The sequence below is a fragment of the Chiloscyllium plagiosum genome, chromosome 11, assembly GCF_004010195.1.
Source record: "Chiloscyllium plagiosum isolate BGI_BamShark_2017 chromosome 11, ASM401019v2, whole genome shotgun sequence".
In the NCBI taxonomy this organism is placed as follows: Eukaryota; Metazoa; Chordata; class Chondrichthyes; order Orectolobiformes; family Hemiscylliidae; genus Chiloscyllium; species Chiloscyllium plagiosum.
In genome coordinates this window covers 78551084-78564358 of record NC_057720.1, presented here as the reverse complement: position 1 = coordinate 78564358, position 13275 = coordinate 78551084, and the positions used below count along the sequence as shown (strand labels likewise).

The 13275-nt window shown below is 45.6% G+C and overlaps 1 long non-coding RNA gene across 1 annotated transcript in view; it reads left to right on the top strand.

The window, feature by feature from the left end:
* The window catches only part of LOC122554797, a 14821-nt gene extending 5257 nt beyond the window's left edge, over nucleotides 1-9564 (top strand). Inside the window, exon 3 of the long non-coding RNA XR_006313083.1 lies at nucleotides 9233-9564. This is a non-coding gene — a long non-coding RNA (uncharacterized LOC122554797). The remainder of the gene's footprint in view (nucleotides 1-9232) is intronic.
* The last annotated feature ends 3711 nt before the right edge of the window (nucleotides 9565-13275 follow it).

The following is a 13275-nucleotide window of genomic DNA, read 5'->3' as shown; positions in this document are numbered from 1 at the left end:
GGGGGTAAATTCAGAACAGAAATGCGGAGACATTTCTTCAGCCAGAGAGTGGTGGGCCTGTGGAATTCATTGCCACAGAGTGCAGTGGAGGCTGGGACGCTAAATGTCTTCAAGGCAGAAATTGATAAATTCTTGATGTCACAAGGAATTAAGGGCTACGGGGAGAATGCGGGTAAGTGGAGTTGAAATGCCCATCAGCCATGATTTAATGGCGGAGTGGACTCGATGGGCCGAGTGGCCTTACTTCTGTTCCTATGTCTTATGGTCTTATGGTCAGAGCCCTCAGGCTGCCAAAGACCATGAGAGCTCAAACAGCTGAGTTGGCAGCACTGGCATATATAATGGAGTCACACAGATAAATCCCCTCCAACATCTGCTATCTATTCAGTTAGTACGGGTACAGCAGTCTGAAGGAACATCTGCCCTAATGGGAGGCAAGAGGCTTTGTGTCAGCAGATGGGAAAGTCCTACCGCCCGCCCCATTGCTGAGGTACATCTTCAGAAAGGCAAAAGGGAAAGAATACGGAGTGATGTAAGTGAAAGCTCATTCTCAGTTATCACCAGAAGGAGATAGAAAGGCAGATGAATGAGCCAAATGAGGGGCAAGAGCAGGAAAAGGATGGCAGCCATAGATCAAGAAAATAGGAGAGCAAAAAGAGAAAGAAGTGACCCCAATTGACTTAGCAGAAAAACAAAGAAAGGATAAAGAATGACAAAAGGTATTGGAAGAAAGGAATCAGAGGAATATAAGGAAAGAAAAGGCTTAGACATAAAACAGGGTGTGCTATGGTGTGGAGGAAAATTTGTAGTACAAGAGAGAGAAAGGATTCAGATAATTTATTGGTACCATGATATATATGGACACCAAGGGTTGGAAAACATCTTGGAGAGGTTGAAAGAGGTATGTTGGTGACCATAAATGAAAGGGGATGTGGAACATTATGTGAAAAATTGTTTGATATGTGCCTAAATAGCCCTGACAGAAACGTGGTTGAAACTTTATTGCTGGAACAGCACAGCAGGTCAGGCAGCATCCAGGGAACAGGAGATTCAACGTTTCGGGCACAGGCCCTTCTTCATTCCTGAAGGGCCTGTGCCCGAAACGTTGAATCTCCTGTTCCCTGGATGCTGCCTGACCTGCTGTGCTGTTCCAGCAATAAAGTTTCAACTTTGATCTCCAGCATCTGCAGACCTCACTTTCTCCTGACAGAAACGTGAACAAGGAAGTCCTTCGACATACAAGGCCAGTCGTGGGACACTGGACAAATTCACAAGTTGACTTTGTGGGTCCCTTACTCCCACCTACAAGAGGATATAAGTATATCCTGGTGATAGTAGATACTTTGACCAAATGGGCAGAGGTGTTTCCCACTTGAAACAATACTGCTAAAATCATGGCAAAGGTCCTATTAAAAAAGGGTTTTACTTTTTGGGATTTACCAATGGCTATTGAATCAGATCAAGGGATGCATTTTACAGCCCAGGTGATGTAGAATGTCATGACATCACTAGGGATAAAACAAAACTTCCATATATATCCTATAGACCCCTAATCCAGTGGGATAGTCAAATGAATGAATTTAAATTTGAAGAATATGTTGGCCAAAATGGGGCAGTAGCACCAGACTACTTGGCTGACAGTGCTTCCTTGTGTCCTGATGTTAATAAGAAGCACTGTAGCTTCCCCTTAATGATTTGCCCCTCATAGGTTGCTGACAGGTCAAGAAAAGTGTGGCCTGAAGCCACTTTTAGGATTAGGCCTATCTGAGCCAGAAATGTATGGAGTAATGAAAGATAAGTGGTCACTACAGCTGGGTGAGAGTGTGAATGAAGCAAATGTTGTGGCTGCACATAATATGGGAAGGAAGAAACAACAAAGTAAAGCCCGCTTTGACTCCAAGACAATGCCAATGGAGCTGCAGGTTGGGCAATGGGTAATGACACCTGTACATCAAACATCTCTCCTGGCCCCTAAATTTGAAGGACTATATGAGGTGATAGACAAAGCGGGTCCATCAGTCTACAAGGTGCTAATAGCCCCTAACACGATTGGCAGGTATCATATTAACCAGCTAAAACCGTTTGGGGTGGGGGGGGGGGGGGGGGGCGGGGAGCAGGATAATTATCACCATTTACTCATCATGTTGGGAGAATGTGATACCCCAGAATCAGGAAACTTAGACAGGGACTGGTTTGGGAAGCCAGATCAGGGGGATTGTGGGACCAGAGCAACCTGAACAAAATGGAAATCTGGCAGGTGCACCATTATCTCCTAAGCAGGTGAACTCCTCATGCTCACTAATGGAAACCAAAACGAAGGAGAAAGCAAAAAGAGAACAAAATGGATGAAGCATCCACCCTTCAACTGAAATGGATGAGAGGAAAGGATGGAAAGCTGGAGCCAGACCTTGATGTACATGAATTGGCTGAGGGGGTGAAGAGCTGAAAATGTGTTGCTGGAAAAGCACAGCAGGTCAGGCAGCATCCAAGGAGCAGGAGAATCGATGTTTCGGGCATGAGCCCTTCTTCAGGAATCCTGTACAGGTCCTGTTTTGGGAAGGAATGTGAGTTTTTGTGACGCCATGGCCTGTCCCTGGGCAGTTCCAACTCCACTTTCCAATTTTTGCCCCAGTGGCCAAGAAAGCAGAATTATCCATTACATGGTCTGTGACAAAATAAATCATCAAAGGATTTAAGTAGGTCAGGAAAAAGTTTCCTAATGGTCCAAAATTGTGTGAATTATGAGTCCAGCAGACTGGATCATGGTGGAACGTAAGTCTGGGGTTATCCCAAAGGTCAGAGAGGTTACAGGAAACTTAGGTATGTGTCCAGTGACAGGATCAGCTTTCATACTTTATAGGGATAACCCATCCACTACTACAGCTGAACCCACGACCGCAATGACTCCTGGAGGGACCTCAGGGCCACAGTGCAGCCAATCTCAGAGAGATACAGGGGGAGTAGAATTAGTTCAGGGTGAAATAGGAGAGATAGTTATTCTATGTTTAACCTGATGGACGCACAGGTACCACCCTGATGTGATGGCACAATCTGGCAACTCTTCGACCACCTTCTCTGGAGACAACTTAGTCGCAGTGAATTCACATTGGAAAGAAAAAGGAGGTAGAGAGGGTTGATAGAGTTCGTGGGAGCAGGCTGTTAGCAGGGAGTGGTGTCTGTTAACACCCATGATATAGCAGAATTGGAGGCTCAGTTAAGTTCTCTCCAGGAAAAGATGAGGATAATATTAAGTCAGGAATTTCAGGATCGAGAAAAAATGGGTAGGATAGGATGGCAAGCGGCACTGGCAGCCCTGACCACCAAGAAAATGTTGAGACCCTTTCAGAATATTGCTAATGAGATTTCAGGCAGAATGGCTTATGAAGCAACCCACAATAACAAAGCAGCATTTTGTTCAACATACACTAGCTGGCTTCTCTCTGCGGTTAGCACAAATATGTTGCAATTAGATGCTCATAGAGTACCAGACTGGGTGTTGGATGAGGACATAGGTGAAGAAGAAGAGGTCAGCTTTATATTGGTGCGATGCTTCATATACTCAAATATGGGGCTAATCTGACACACTCCCTGTTGCAAGTTCATAATGTGGGTAAATACCATGAAGGAACTTAGATATCATTAAGTAACCCACCAACCCATGCTATAGTGATAGAGTGATCAAAAATGGGGTGGATTTGAGCTGATGCCATCAAGTGAGATCAACTGGGTATGTCTTGGAGTCAAAGAGTCATACAGATGTACAGCACGGAAACAGACACTTTGGTCCAACTCGTCTATGCCGACCAGATATTCCAACCTAATCTAGTCCCATTTGCCAGCACTTGGCCCATATCCCTCCAAGCCCTTGCTCAAATCCTCCAACCCTGGCAACATCCTTGTAAATCTTTTCTGAACCCTTCATGTTTCACTACATCCGTTTGATAAGGAGACCAGAATTGCACGCAATATTCCAAAAGTGGCCTAACCAATGTCCTGTACAGCCACAACATGACCTCCCAACTCCTGTACTCAATGCTCTGACCAAGAAAGGAAATCATACCAAACGCCTTCTTCACTATCCTATCTACCTGCGACTCCACTTTCAAGGAGCTATGAACCTGCACTGATGTCCGGAAGAAAAGATCAAAGGAGGGCTAGCTCAGTGTGGATTTGCCTCTGATGAAAACTGCTCATTATCTATCCAGCTGGTGAATAACCAAACCATTTTTTTAAGTATGCCTGAGTAGGAGACATCTACTGTGTCACCATGGCAACCTCAGGATATCAAAAAGGGCGTAACTTAGATGGACAGAATATGGTAATCCGCAATATCTCTTCTGACTTGACCATTAGACAATCCGCAATATCTCTTCTGACTTGACCATTAGACACCATTCCTGATGAAGGTCTTTTGCCCGAAAAGTCAATTTTGCTGCTCCTCGGATGCTGCCTGAACTGCTGTGCTCTTCCAGCACCACTAATCCAGAATCTGGTTTCCAGCATCTGCAGTCATTGTTTTTACCCCATTACACACCAAGTTTTGTTTAAGCCAGAACCTGATGAGAAAATGCTCATAACCCTATCTGTCCACCCAAATGCTACAGATGCCAACTTGTGCTGATTCGTAACTACAGAACTTCCACCGATAACACACTTTGCTGCAAACTGCGTGAAGACCATTCTTGAGGCAAAGGAAGTTATCCATTAATGGGCTATGTATGAGGAGGAGATTAAATTCATGCAGAAAGAAGCAGGTTCCAAGTTTCCAGAGTAAAATTTGGAACTGGGGACTGAACACTCAGGACCATCTGTAGATCAGAATAGTGTCACCTGTGATTGTTGTACTGAAATTTGTTATTCTTACTGTTGTAATAGTCTTATTTGTTTGTTGAAACACAAAGTTAAGAAATGGAAGGGGCTGACAACAGGGATTGGTCTCAGATACCAAAAGATAGCTCATAAGGAAGTGGTTTTGTAATGGCTTATTATAGGGCAGGAATAACATAAACATAGCTGGTTCATAGTATTTCTTACTATCAGTTCATTTGTCAGTTGTATTGATATTATGTGTAACTCACAAGATGTGGAAGGTATATAACAACGCATTTGCGATGGAACAAGACTGATTTGTAACTTTGTTTACTTTTAGAACTATAGTTTTAATAAGTACAATGATCTAAATGGCATTTGAGATAATACAACTAAGTCATGCTTTGTTGAGAGTGCATCACGGTAAGGAGGTAATTCTCACCACTGCCAGGAGGTGCCCTGAAGGATGTAGCAAACTCAATAGAGATGATCCTCAGATAAATCCTGATGTGGACGAGCTGGTGTTGGACTGGGGTGGACAAAGTTAAAAATCACACAACACCAGGTTATAGTCCAACAGGTTTATTTGGAAGCACTAGCTTTCAGAGCGCTGCTCCTTCATCAGGTGCTTGTGGAGTACAATACCCTACGACACAGAATTGATAGCAAAAGATTACAGCGTGATAACACTGAAGTGATACATTCAGAAAAAACTGGATTATTTATTAAGCCTTTCATCTTTTAGAATGACCATGCTAGTTTCAGTTCTTTCATGTGTAAATCCTGAACTTTTTTAAAGTTGCATTCTCAAGTTCACTTTAACAATAGGTGCCATCTCAGCTCAGATACTGCATTGAAGGTGTAAGGTTGAAGTCTGTCTGTGTCCCAATGTTCAGACTGATTCTGTTATTAAATTGGGATTTACAGAGTCTTACATGGGATTCATGCAGTTTCTGAGCAAAATAAAATGTAATTCTGCAAGTACAAATTCACCCCAGAAACAGTATATGTGAGCGTGCAGGGGAGACAGAGTGAGTGTGAGCATGTGGGTATGTGTTTGGGAGGGGCGGGGGGTGAGGTGAGTGTCTGTGAGAGAGTGTACGTATGTATATGTGTGTGAATGTAATGGGGTATAAGTTTGTAAGAGGGTGCGTGTGCGGGTGGGAGTGTGGGGGATGTATGTGTGAGCTTTTGAGAGAGAGCTTGTGTATGAGAGTGGGTCTGTGTGTGTGTGTATAAGAGCATATACTGTAGTGGGGTCACCTGTAGTGTGACATGAACCCAAGGCTCCTCTATATTGGGGAGACAGGCCGCCTACTTGCGGAGCGATTCAGAGAGCACCTCTGGGCCACCCGGACGAACCAACCCAACCAACCTGTAGCACAGCATTTCAACTCCCCCTCCCACTCCACCGAGGATATGCAGGTCATTGGACTCATCCACCGCCAAACCACAACAACCCGACGGTCGGAGGAGGAGCGTCTTATCTTCCGACTGGGAACCCTCCAACCGCAGGGGATGAACTTGGACTTCACCAGTTTCTTCATCCCCCCTCCCCCCACCTTGTCTCAGCCGGATCCCTCCAGCCCGGCACCGCCTTCCTGACCTGCAGTCTTCTTCTTGACCTCTACGCCTCCATCCTACTCCGACCTATCACCCTCACCTTGACCTCTTTCCACCTATCAAATTTCCAACGCCCCTCCTCCAAGTCCCTCCTCCCTACCTTTTATCTTCTCCTGCTGAACACTCTCTGCTCATTCCTGAAGAAGGGCCTGTGCCCGAAACGTCGAATCTCCTGTTCCCTGGATGCTGCCTGACCTGCTGTGCTGTTCCAGCAATAAAGTTTCAACTTTGATCTCCAGCATCTGCAGACCTCACTTTCTGCCTCGGGGGATGGTCACCCGAAGGTTCGAGTTCAAATATCCTGGACCACTGAAGTGTTCTCTGATTGGGAGGGAACACTCCTGTCTGGGGATTATTGTGAGGTGCCCATTCATCCATTACCGTAGCCTCTGCTTGGTCTCACCAATGTACCATGCCTCACGGCATCTTTTCCTGCAGCATATGAGATAGACAATGTTGGCCAACTCATGTGAATACCTGCCGCATACATGGTGGATAGTGTCTCCACGTGTAATCGTGGTATCCATATCAACACTCTGGCACGTCTTGCAGTGTCTACCGTTACAGGGTTGTATTGTGTAGTACTGAAGGCCAGTCTGTTTGCTGCGAACAATGATCTATTTGAGATTTGATGGTTGTTTAAAGGTGAGAAGTGGAGGCATGGGGAACGTCTTGGCAAGGTGCTCATTCTCATTGATAATATGTTGCAGGCCGCGAAGAACATGGCGTAGCTTTTCGGCTCATGGGATGTGCTGGACAATGAAAGATAGCCTATCGGTTGCAGCTCATGTCTGTCTCCTGAGGAGGTCATTACGATTTCTCGCTGCAGCACATTGGAACTTGTTGTCGATGAGTTGAGCATCATACCCCTTCCTTATGAGGACATCGTTGAATACTTTCAAGTGTCCGTCACTTCCTCCTCATCTGAACAAATCCTGTGTATGTGTTGGGAGTGTTCATAGGGGATGGTTGTTTTAATATGTTTTGGGTGGAAGCTGGAGAAATGTAGCATCATGAGGTTATCCGTGGGTTTGTGGGAGAGTGAGGTACTGAGGTGCCCATCCTTGATGGAGATACATGTGCCCAAGAATGAGACAGATACTAAAGAGTAATCTAATACTGAAGAGTAGTCCATGGTGAGTTTGATGCAGGGATGAAACTTGTTGATATCCCTGTGCAGTTGTTTCAGTGAATCCTTGCCATGGATGCAGAGGAAGAAAATGTTGTCAATATACCTGGTATATAGTATTGGCTGGAGGTCCTGCATAGAGAAGGAGTCTTGTTCGAACCTGTGCATGAAAATGATGGCATAATGGGGTGCAAGTTTGGTCCCCATGGCTGTTCCATGTGCCTGGATGAAGAATTGGTTGTCAAAGGTGAAAATGTTGTGGCTGAGGATAAAACGGATGAGTTGTAGGATGGTGCTTGGAGATTGGCAGTTGTTGGTGTTGAGTACTGAGGCTGTGGCTGCGATGCCGTCATTGTGGGGGATACTGGTGTAGCGAGCTGAAATGTCCATTGTGATGAGGAATGTTCCTGGTTAGGTTGGTCCGTGGGTTCTATGTTTCTGTAAGAAATCTGTAGTGTCGCAACAGAAGCTGGGGGGTCCCCTGTACAAAGGGTTTCAAGATGCCTTTGACATAGCCAGAGAGATTCTCATATAGGGTCCCATTGCCTGATACGATGGGATATCCTGGTGTGTTGGCTTTGCACATTGGAGAGACCAAGCTTAGACTACGGCAATGGATGAATGGACACCACACAACAATCACCAGACAGGAGTGTTCCTTCCCAGTCAGAGAACACTTCAGCAGTCAGGGACATTTGGCCTTGGACCTTTGGGTGACCATCCTCTAAGGCAGACTTTGGAACAGGCAACAACTCAAAATGACCGAGCAGAGGCTGTTAGTAAAGTTCGGTAGCCATGGGGACAGCCTTAATCGGGATCTTGGTTCATGTCACACTACAGGTGACCCAACTGCACTATACACTGTCTCTCTCTCTCTCTCTCTCTCTCACTCACACACACACACATACACACACACTCCTACAGACCCACACATTCACACAGACCCTCTCTCATACACAAGCTCTCTCTCATATGCTCACAAATACACACCCACACTCATACCCACACATGCACCCTCTCACAGACTTATACCCCATTACACTCACATACATGCACACACTCTCTCATAGACACTCACATCTGTTATGACACGGGGTAAACTCTCCTGCTTAATTTAAAACCAGCAATACAGAAAAGATTTATCCCATGCAGTAATCTGTGAAAATTCAAGTGGCCAAGAACTATTTAAAGTAAAAATTAATAACTTTATCTCTTAAATTATAACAGAGACTAATTGATCAACAACTATTGACAATTCCTCCCTCTAACCTACCTTTTACCTTCCCTTCTATAATACTAGTCAGATAATACTCCCAATTCAGATTTACAGAAAAATTCAAATTTTAAAACCAGCCAGTGGTCGAATCTTCTATTTATCTTAGTCGGTAGATTTGCTTCCCAGGTCAGTGTTGAGGTTTCTCTCTATGCAAACAACTTCTCTAGACAGGTACCTCTCAGAGAGTTCTGACTAACAGTCCACATCTATTGGTCTGGTGGTAGTTCTCCTCCCAGCTATTCAAATTTCCCCGGTCTTATAGCCCAAAGCATCAGATTGTGTCACTGGTTTTTAAGAATGTCAATGTACGCAATTCAAACTTGATTGGAATTTAGTATTTTTGGGGGTATAATTTAAACTATTGGCCTAATTTGAATCTGTTTTGTTGTTTCCAGGTAACCAGCTACCCCAGAAGCTGGAGCACATGTGACGTTGTATCCTGTTGAGAACACGTGATGCTGTCACTGCTAGCCTTTACTCTCTTAAAGGTATAGTTCACCCACATCTTCATAACACATCCACCCACACACATACCCACCTGCTCACACTCACTCTGTCTCCCCTGCAAACACGTATAGTTTCTGGGGTGAATTTGAACTTGCAGAATTACATTTTGATTTGCTCAAAACACTGCATAATTCCATTAAGGTTCTATAAATCCCACTTTAGAAATAGAATTAGTCTGAACATTGGGACACAGACAGACTTTAACCTTACACCTTCAATGCAGCATCTGAGCTGAGATGGCACCTATTGTTCAAGCTAACTTGAGAATGTAACTTTAAAAAGGGTCTGGGATTTACATGTGAAACAACTGAAACTAACATGGTCATTCTAAAAGATGAAAGACTTAGCAAACAATCCAGTTTTTCTCAATATATCATTTCAGTGTCATCACACTGTAATCTTGTGCTATAAATTCTGTGTCGTATGATCTCATACTCCACAACAACCTGATGAAAGAACAGCGCTCCGAAAGCTAGTGCTTCTAAATAAATCTGTTGGACTATAACCTGGTGTTGTGTGATTTTTAACTCAGATAAATCTTTAGCTTAAAAGGCAGAAATGTTGGATAATGCTGAAGATAACTGGAACTGATAAGAGACCTAATAATGGATTGCATTGTGAATGGAATTACGCTGAGTCAGTCAGATCTGCAAAGAATTAAAACTGCAGAAAATCAGGAACTGCTGGCTGTATCATTTGGGCAAAACATTCAGCATTGCTCATGTGCATGGATAAGTCCAAAGTAAGCATGCACTTGGACAAAATGTTCAGGATTGGTCACATGCACACATACATTCCAAATAAAGTACACTTGGCACAGAGACTTTTGTATAAAGAGCCTGAAGAAATCCCTTTGTTCAACAACACTTCGAAGATTAATGTTGTGAAAGAGGTACCCTACGTCAGTCTATATTAGAAAAGAAGAGGAAATGAAGCAGATGATAAACCTCTTAAAGACACCAAGGAAAAATTAAATAAAAACTTTATTTTGTAGTCCATCAGACAGTAATATAATTGGTTGAAGAAAATTCACGCAGAGATTAATGTGATGTTTGGCTTCCTCTATGAAACCAGTAGCACATCAAGGGCAGAGATATAATGAAACACGATCACTTGCAAGTTCCCCTCCAAGCCACCTGCTGTGGCCATTGTAGATCGAAGGAGAGCTGGAACATTACAGAAACATTGAATTCCTACAGTGCAGAAGCTGGCCATTCAGCCCATTGAGTTCACACTGATCCTCTGAAGCACATCCCACCCAGACCCACATTCCCCCTACACCTGGAACTCATAATTCCCAGGGCTATTCAACCTAGCCTACACATCCCTAACACTACGGGCAATTTAGCATGGTCAATCCACCTAACCTGCACATCTTTGGACTGTGGGAGGAAACAGGAGCACCCGGAGGACACCCACGCAGACACGAGGAAGATGTGCAAACGCCACACAGACAGTCGCAAGAGACTGGAATTGAACCCAGCAACTCCTTATAAAAGGCATTTCCAGTTGAAGTTTGTGGTTTGCTTGGTGCATTATGACATCTCCTTTCAGGTTAATATCTCCAGCAAACTTCAGGCAACTTCAGCTACCTTGCTGCCCTCTAACGTTAATCTTCAGGGTGGGGGCTCTGCAGGGTCTGGAGAAAGGAGGATTATAAATATGAAAGGAGGGAGGGAAACAGTATCAGCAAGGTGGACATGTACTAAAGTTTGGTTGGGAAGGGGGTCATGTTGGAGTGAGTTCATTCACAGCCAGAAGAGCCCTGTCACAAGAGTTGGGCGGGTGGTAGGAGGATGTGGAGGTGAGTGGGGATGAAGTCAATGAACATACTTGACAGGCCCGGGGCTGGTTGGGAAGGGTACGTAGGGGCAGACAGGTTGGGAGGGGGCTTGGTGTGAAACCTGTGAGATTTCATGGGATGGACTACCACGAAGAGAATGTGGATGCTTGGAGACTCACTGACAGGTTCACCCTGAGACAGCGGGGGGAAAAGTGGCACTGACAACACTCTGGATGGGGGTTGATTTAATGTGCCTATGAGGGAGGCACACCAATGTTGGGGCTTTCAAATAAAGGAGATCATGGCACTCAGACCCAAATCCACGAGAGGACACAGAACTGCAAGGTCCGTTATTGTTGAACATCCTCAGGCATTGCCCTCCCCTTCTGAGTATGTTTCACCTCCCCCACCTCCCCGAACCACAGACACAGTAGACAGTTCATTGACAGTGACCTGTTAGGACTCAGAGGACACAAAAGACTTGGGCTGGTGTATGAGGAGGGCCAAGTGCATCAGTATGACCCTGTGCCATGTGCTTACATCATCCCTCTTGGTTCCACATGCTGCAATCACCTCTCAGCAGGGAGCTCCATCAGTACAGCCTCGACTGTAGCCATGAATCATAGAATCCCAATAGTGTGGAAACAGGCCCTTCGGCCCAACAATGGCCCTCTGAAGAGTAACCCACCCATCCAGACCCAATCCCCTACCCTATTTTCCTATATATGGGTAATTTAGTGTGGTCAATCAACCTAACCTGCACATCTTTGGACTGTGGGAGGAAACCGGAGCACCTGAGGAAAACCCATGCAGGCACAGGGAGAATGTGCAAACTGGAATTGAACCTGGGTGCCTGGTGCGATGAGGCAGCAGTGCTAACCACTGAGCCACTGTGCCACTCCCTTTTCGCAGTTTAATTTGTGTTGAGGTGATGCTGGATGATCTAACAATACCTTCTGGGTCTACACAGAGGAACTAACTAACATCGAAAACGTATGGCTGAAGCACAAAGATGTGTATGAAGGTTCGCAATCCTTAACAACTCTTATAACTGAGATGCCCTCAGTGTGTTTTCTTTTCCCCTACCTCTGCCTTGCATGATGTCTCAGTGTCCATCCTGGCTGTAGAGTTGAGGTGGACAGAGCCTGCTGGTCCCCAGAGGTTGCCCTGTTCATTGAAGGACTGAAACAGAGCAGAGTAGAGAAGGGGGAAACGTTCATTCCCTAACAGGCACCCGGAGCAAAGGCAGTGGTACAAAGCAGAGGAGCCCTCTAACAGCAGGACTCGCCTATAGGAGGCTGCTACCACCAAACCCTGGCAATCTGGTTTGAGGTCACTGCTTAGTTCAGCGTCCTCTCCAGTTGGCAGAGGGAACAGCTGGCAGTATTGAAAGAAGCTGAAAATGTGTTGCTGGAAAAGCGCAGCAGGTCAGGCAGCATCCAAGGAGCAGGAGAATCGACGTTTCGGGCATGAGCCCTTCTTCAGGATTTCCTGAAGAAGGGCTCATGCCTGAAACGTCGATTCTCCTGCTCCTTGGATGCTGCCTGACCTGTGCTTTTCCAGCAACACATTTTCAGCTCTGATCTCTAGCATCTGCAGTCCTCATTTTCTCCCAGTATTGAAAGAAGGTTAATGACCTCATTCCCCTCCGCCAAAGTTTGTGCCACCATCTTTCCTCTGCCGTCCCAAGCTCACTCTGTCTCCTCTAGTGCACCCACCTCCCAACGAAGTTCTTGCTCTGCCACTCTCGGTATTGCCTGCAGAGTCTTCCCTTGTTCAACCTTACACCCCCAAACCTTTCACACTGCCAGCGCTAGGTGCCCTTGGCGCTGCCTCCCTCCGCCCACCCAACTTCCCACCCTAACCCCCCCACTACTACAGTCAGATAATCGGTGACTGCAATGGTCTGTATTGCCCTGTAGCTGCAGCAGTGCAGAGAGTCATGTGACCGGTTGGTTGCCTCCATGATAGTTTGACAGCTCCTACAGTGGGCCAGACCCAGCTCCCTCAGGGTCATCTGGAGAGGCCTAGACCCACCCTCACTCCTTAGGCCCAGATTGTCGGGATCAAAGGCATAGCAAAGGGAGGTGGGGAACCTGATGAGCATAGGACACTCCAGAGGCAGTGCGGGACCCAGTACCTCCACCA